We start from the raw sequence: 6,179 nt of genomic DNA on the forward strand, positions 1-6,179 counted from the left end.
TGTTGACCTTGTTTACCCTTGAGTCAATGACATCATCTTTGTTTGGCGCTGTTGACCTGATATCAACAGGAGTGGTAAACACCTTCTTGTTGACCTTGTGTTCCTCGGGGTCAGGTCCACTCCCTGTTAACGGTGAGTTATTGATGTTGGTGTCACCCGGCTCTTGATCTTGTTTATCCTGGAGTCGTGTACCACCCTTGTTGTTGTGGAGTCGTTAACAGGGTTAATGACCTTATTGGATCGTTCAGATTCTCATCACCAGGGTTAAGAACCCTCTGACGTCATGAAGTCCTCGACGCCTTCTCTCAGCGGTGAGTCGTTGAGATTGTTGTTACCACAGCTCTTATCTTTGTTTCTCCTGGAGTCGGAGAAAAAACTGTTGACCTTATATCTCTTGGAGTCGTTTACAACTTGAAGAGTCGTAAACACTGTGGATATCAAGGTTTTTAACTTTATTTCTCCCGGAGTCGTTTACAACTTGACAATTGGTTGAGACCGTGGATACTACGACTGTTAAGTGAGGTTGCTTTTTTGAGTCGGTGAAACTCTGTTGTAGGAATGTGGTTGGTGTTGTTGTTTCTCATGGAGTCGTTGACATCCTCTGTAGTTGATGTGTCGTTAGGAGCATGGAAACCAGGACTATTGACCTTATATCTCTTGAGTCGTTTACAACTTGAGGATTCATAAAGACCATAGATACCAGGACTGTTGACCTTATATCTCTTGGAGTCGTTTACAACTTGAAGAGTCGTAAAGACTGTGGATACCAGGCCTATCGATCTTGTTTCTCATGGAGTTGTTGACACCCTCTGTAGTTCATGCGTCGTTAAGACCGTAGATACCAGGACTGTTGACCTTATATCTCCCAGAGTCGTTTACAACTTGAAGAGTCGTCAGGACCATGGATACCAGGCCTATCGATCTTGTTTCTCCTTGACTCATCTAAACCCTCTGTAACTGATGAGTCGTTAACACTGTAGATACCAAGCCTGTTAATCTTGTTTCTCATGGAGTCGGTGACTCTCTGTTGTTGGAAAGTAGTCGGTGTCGTTGTTACCAGGGCTGTTGAACTTGTTTCTTCTGGAGTCGCTAACACCCTCTGTAGTTGATGTGTTGTTAGGACCGTGAATACCAGGTCTGTTGACTTTGATTCTCCTGGAGTCATCTAAATCCTCTGCAGCTGATGATTCGTTAACACCATAGATAACCATAGATAGCAGGACTATTGACCTTATTTATCCTGGAGTCGTTTACAACTTGACTATTCGTTGAAACCGTAGATACCAGGCCTGTTGACCTTATTTCTCCCAGAGTCGTTTACAACTTGAAGAGTAGTTAGGACCGTGGATACCAGGCCTGTTGATCTTGTTTCTCATGGAGTCGTTGACACCCTCTGTAGTTGATGCGTCTATAAGACAGTGAAAACTAGGACTATTGACCTTATATCTCCTGGAGTCGTTTACAACTTGAAAATTAGTTTAGACCGTGGATACTAGGACTGTTGAATGAGTTTCTTTTTGAGTCGGTGACTCTGTTGTTGTTGTTGTTGGATACCATGGATACCAGGCCTGTTTATCTTGTTTCTCCGCGAGTCATCTAAACCCTCTGTACCTGATGAGTCGTTAACAATGTACATACCTAGACTGTTGACCTTATTTCTCCTGGAGTCGCTAACACCCTCTGTAGTTGATGTGTCGTTAAGACCGTAGATACCAGGACTGTTGACTTTATTTCTCCCAGAGTCGTTTACAACTTGACTATTCTTTGAGTCCATGGATACCGGGGCTGTTGAGTGAGTTTCTTTTTGAGTCAGTGACTCTCTTGTTAAAAAGTGGTTGGTGTTGTTTTTTCTCCTGGGGTCGCTAATACCCTCTGCAGTTGATGTATCGTTAAGACTGTGGATACCAGGACTGTTGATCTTGTTTCTCCCAGAGTCGTTGACAACCTCTCTAGTTGATGCGTCTATAAGACAGTGCTAACTAGGACTATTGACCTTATTTATCCTGGAGTCGTTTACAACTTGAAGAGCTGTTAGGACCGTGGATAACAGGCCTGTTGATCTTGTTTCTCCTGGAGTCGTTTACAACTTGAAGAGCTGTTAGGACCGTGGATAACAGGCCTGTTGATCTTGTTTCTCCTGGAGTCGTTTACAACTTGAAGAGCCGTTAGGACCGTGGATAACAGGCCTGTTGATCTTGTTTCTCCTGGAGTCGTTTACAACTTGAAGAGCTGTTAGGACCGTGGATAACAGGCCTGTTGGTCTTGTTTCTCCTGGAGTCGTTGACACCCTCTGTAGTTGATGCGTCGATTAGACTGTGGATACCAGGACTTTTGACCTTATTAATCCTGGAGTCGTTTACAACTTGAAGAGTCATTAAGACCGTGGATACTCAGACTGTTGAGTGAGTTTCTTATTGAGTCTGTGAAACCCTGTTGTTGGAAAGTGGTCGGTGTTGCTGTTACCAGGGCTGTTGACCTTTCTTCTTTTGGAGTCGCTAACATCCTGTGTAGTTGATGTGTCGTTAAGACCGTTGATACCAGGGTTGTTGACCTTATATCTCTTGGAGTCGTTAACAACTTAAGGAGTCGTTACCACCGTAGATACCAGGCCTGTTGACCTTATTTCTCCCAGAGTCGTTTACAACTTGAAGAGCTGTTAGGACCGTGGATACCAGGCATGTTGATCTTGTTTCTCATGGAGTCGTTGACACCCTCTGTAGTTGATGCGTCTATAAGACAGTGAAAACTAGGACTATTGACCTTATATCTTCTGGAGTCGTTTACAACTTTAAAATTTGTTTAGACCGTGGATACTAGGACTGTTGAATGAGTTTCTTTTTGAGTCGGTGACTCTGTTGTTGTTGTTGTTGTTGTTACCAGGGCTGTTGACCCTCTTTCTTCTGGAGTCGCATATAACTTGAAGAGTCTCAAAGACCGTGGATACCAGGCCTGTTGATCTTGTTTCTCCGCGAGTCATCTAAACCCTCTGTACCTTATGAGTCGTTAACAATGTACATACCTAGACTGTTGACCTTATTTCTCCTGGAGTCGCTAACACCCTCTGTAGTTGATGTGTCGTTAAGACCGTAGATACCAGGACTGTTGACTTTATTTCTCCCAGAGTTCTTTACAACTTGACTATTCTTTGAGTCTGTGGATACCGGGGCTGTTGAGTGAGTTTCTTTTTGAGTCAGTGACTCTCTGTTGTTAAAAAGTGGTTGGTGTTGTTTTTTCTCCTGGGGTCGCTAATACCCTCTGCAGTTGATGTATCGTTAAGACTGTGGATACCAGGACTGTTGATCTTGTTTCTCCCAGAGTCGTTGACAACCTCTCTAGTTGATGCGTCTATAAGACAGTGCTAACTAGGACTATTGACCTTATTTATCCTGGAGTCGTTTACAACTTGAAGAGCCGTTAGGACCGTGGATACCAGGCCTGTTGATCTTGTTTCTCCTGGAGTCGTTGACACCCTCTGTAGTTGATGCGTTGATTAGACTGTGGATACCAGGACTATTGACCTTATTTATCCTGGAGTCGTTTACAACTTGAAGATTCGTAAAGACCGTGGATACTCAGACTGTTGAGTGAGTTTCTTATTGAGTCTGTGAAACCCTGTTGTTGGAAAGTGGTCGGTGTTGCTGTTACCAGGGCTGTTGACCTTTCTTCTTTTGGAGTCGCTAACATCCTGTGTAGTTGATTTGTCGTTAAGACCGTGGATACCAGGGTTGTTGACCTTATATCTCTTGGAGTCGTTAACAACTTAAGGAGTCGTTACCACTGTAGATACCGGGACTGTTGACCTTCTTTCTCCCGAAGTTTTTTACAACTTGAAGAGTCGTTTACAACTTGAAGAGTCGTTTACAACTTGAAGAGTCATTAAGACCCTGGATACCAAGGTTTTTGACCTTCTTTCTCTTAGAGTCGTTTACAACTTGACAATTTGTTGAGACTGTGGATACCAGGCAGGTTGAGTGAGTTTGTTTTTGAGTCTGTGACTCTCTGTTGTTGGAAAGTGGTCGGTGTTGTTGTCACCAGGACTGTTGACCTTGTTTCTCCTGGAGTCGTTGACACCCTCTGTAGTTGAGGAGTCGTTAAGACGGTGGAGCCTAATTAAAACTTTTGATCTAAACTCTGAAATAACAGATCTGTGTTTTCTGACACTTTAATGCCCCGGCTGTATTTGAGTCGGCCTCAGAGATCCAGATCTGATTTCACTCTGCTGTCGACGCTGAAACCCGGATCAGTGCCGTCAGTGATCGAGTTCAACACGTCGTCTAAAGACCAAACACTCTGGTCCCTGATAGTTATGTAGACCCTAAACATCAACATATGCAGTTTATTTGTCTGTGTGATGAAAGGCTGAATAAAGTCTTGACGGTGATGCGGTTGCAGTCTGGAAGAAAAAACCACACAAAGCCCAATCTGTGTGTTTGAGAGTGACGGCTGTTTTTACTGATTTATGTGGGAGGAAGGAGGAAAGTGACGGGAGCAGGAAGACATTTAAGACAAATGGCTTCTTTGCTGAGTCACTGTTCTTCAGAGAAGTGGAGGGCAAACACCTCTTTCTGCATGAATAGTCTCTTTGATGGGAGGAATATGAAGGAAATGACAGAAATAGAAGCGGACAGAGAGACGGGGAGGAGTGGGCGCAGAGAGAAAAGTAATCACCAACCTCATCGCAGAATAAACGCACTCCAAACGGACTGTTGACACCAGGAATGCAGAAGCAGCAGCGGGTTACTCTTGTAAACATCTTCACTATTATGACTTCTGGATCTTAAAAGTGAGAATCTGCAGTCTTTGTGTGATCGTCGTTGAGATCAGACATCAGATCAGGGAGAGGAGAGGCTTTCTCGCTGCACCGTCTGGCCTCTGCGTTAACTCTTGGAGAGCGGAGAGAGAGGGAGGTGAAGGAAGATAATTCATCTCTCTTCAAATCGATTTGATACACTCATGAAAAGCTTTGATAGAAACGCTCTTTGCATTGATTTTTTAATCCCTTTGAGACAGATTCTTAAAAAGCTGCGACAAAAACAGTCAAATTGAAAGTGTTATCCACATCAAAGCATGACAGACGATCAGACCGCACACATTTGTTCTGAGAAAAACAAACCCCTTTGTGAGGTGATAAAAAACCACAGACTATAATTATCTGAATGAGAAGTCTGGCGGTGACTCCAGGCAGGATGGAGTGCGGAGGCTTCGCAGTAATCTGCTCTGGGATTGGTCTAATCTGTCCCTGGAGGGGGTCTCATACAGGAGGGCCGGCTGCAGGCGGCAGCATTAGTCACGGGCAGCTCTCTGCACGGCGAGCTGATTCCTTCACCTCTGCTCCGAGCTCCTGGTGGGACCAAAGCACTCCGACAGCCCGGCCGCTCAAACGGCTCCGACGCCCGCTGTTCCTGCCGCCGCGGTTACTTAAAAGTGCAGCGCTCACCACGCAGAGCGGGCGGAGGGAGGTCAGCTGACTCCGCCTCCACAGGGTCGGAGGAAGCTGAGCATTTTTTAAAAGGTCTGATCAGAAATCCTGCTCAGTCCTCCTTTTGTTGACTAAAGCCAGATTAGAGGGTTTTATATTAGAAGCTGTTAGAGTGATTATTATCCTGTTCTTCACTTTCTCACTGTCAAGTGTTTGAACAGACAAAGACAGGGGGGTTGTGACCCTCTGCTGTCCTGAGGGAGATCAGAGAGCGCTGCAGCGGTGACGCTGTGGAGGACGAGAGGACACAAACCTCCATGAGCAGAGATGAAGACTCAGGAACACGGTTCTCTGAAGGACCCGGTTCCACTTTTATCAAAACTTATAAATCAATCATGTTTGAGCTGATCGTACTGCGATCATGTCTCATGACGTGACGTTACATCTGGAGTTTATCTATGTCTTCTAAATCTGATTCCTCCAGAGTCCACTAGAGCAGGGGCTCCAACTTTTTGGAGCCAGGGACCCCTTACAGGTGAAAAAACTGTCCAAGGACCCCCTCATGATTGTAACCCAGATTAAACACATTAGTGATGTCATGATCCAAAGCTGCGGCTCTGAGAGTCCATGCTTTATAGTGGATCAGAAGAGCCGGCTCACATCCAGAGAGAGCCGGCTCACATCAAGAGAGAGCCGGCTCCCAGTTAGTTCCTTTCCCTGCTTAGCTCTCTCAGTGCTCAGCCCCAGCTCTGCTCTGCTT

This window comes from Notolabrus celidotus, chromosome 19, assembly GCF_009762535.1.
Source record: "Notolabrus celidotus isolate fNotCel1 chromosome 19, fNotCel1.pri, whole genome shotgun sequence".
Classification (NCBI taxonomy): Eukaryota; Metazoa; Chordata; class Actinopteri; order Labriformes; family Labridae; genus Notolabrus; species Notolabrus celidotus.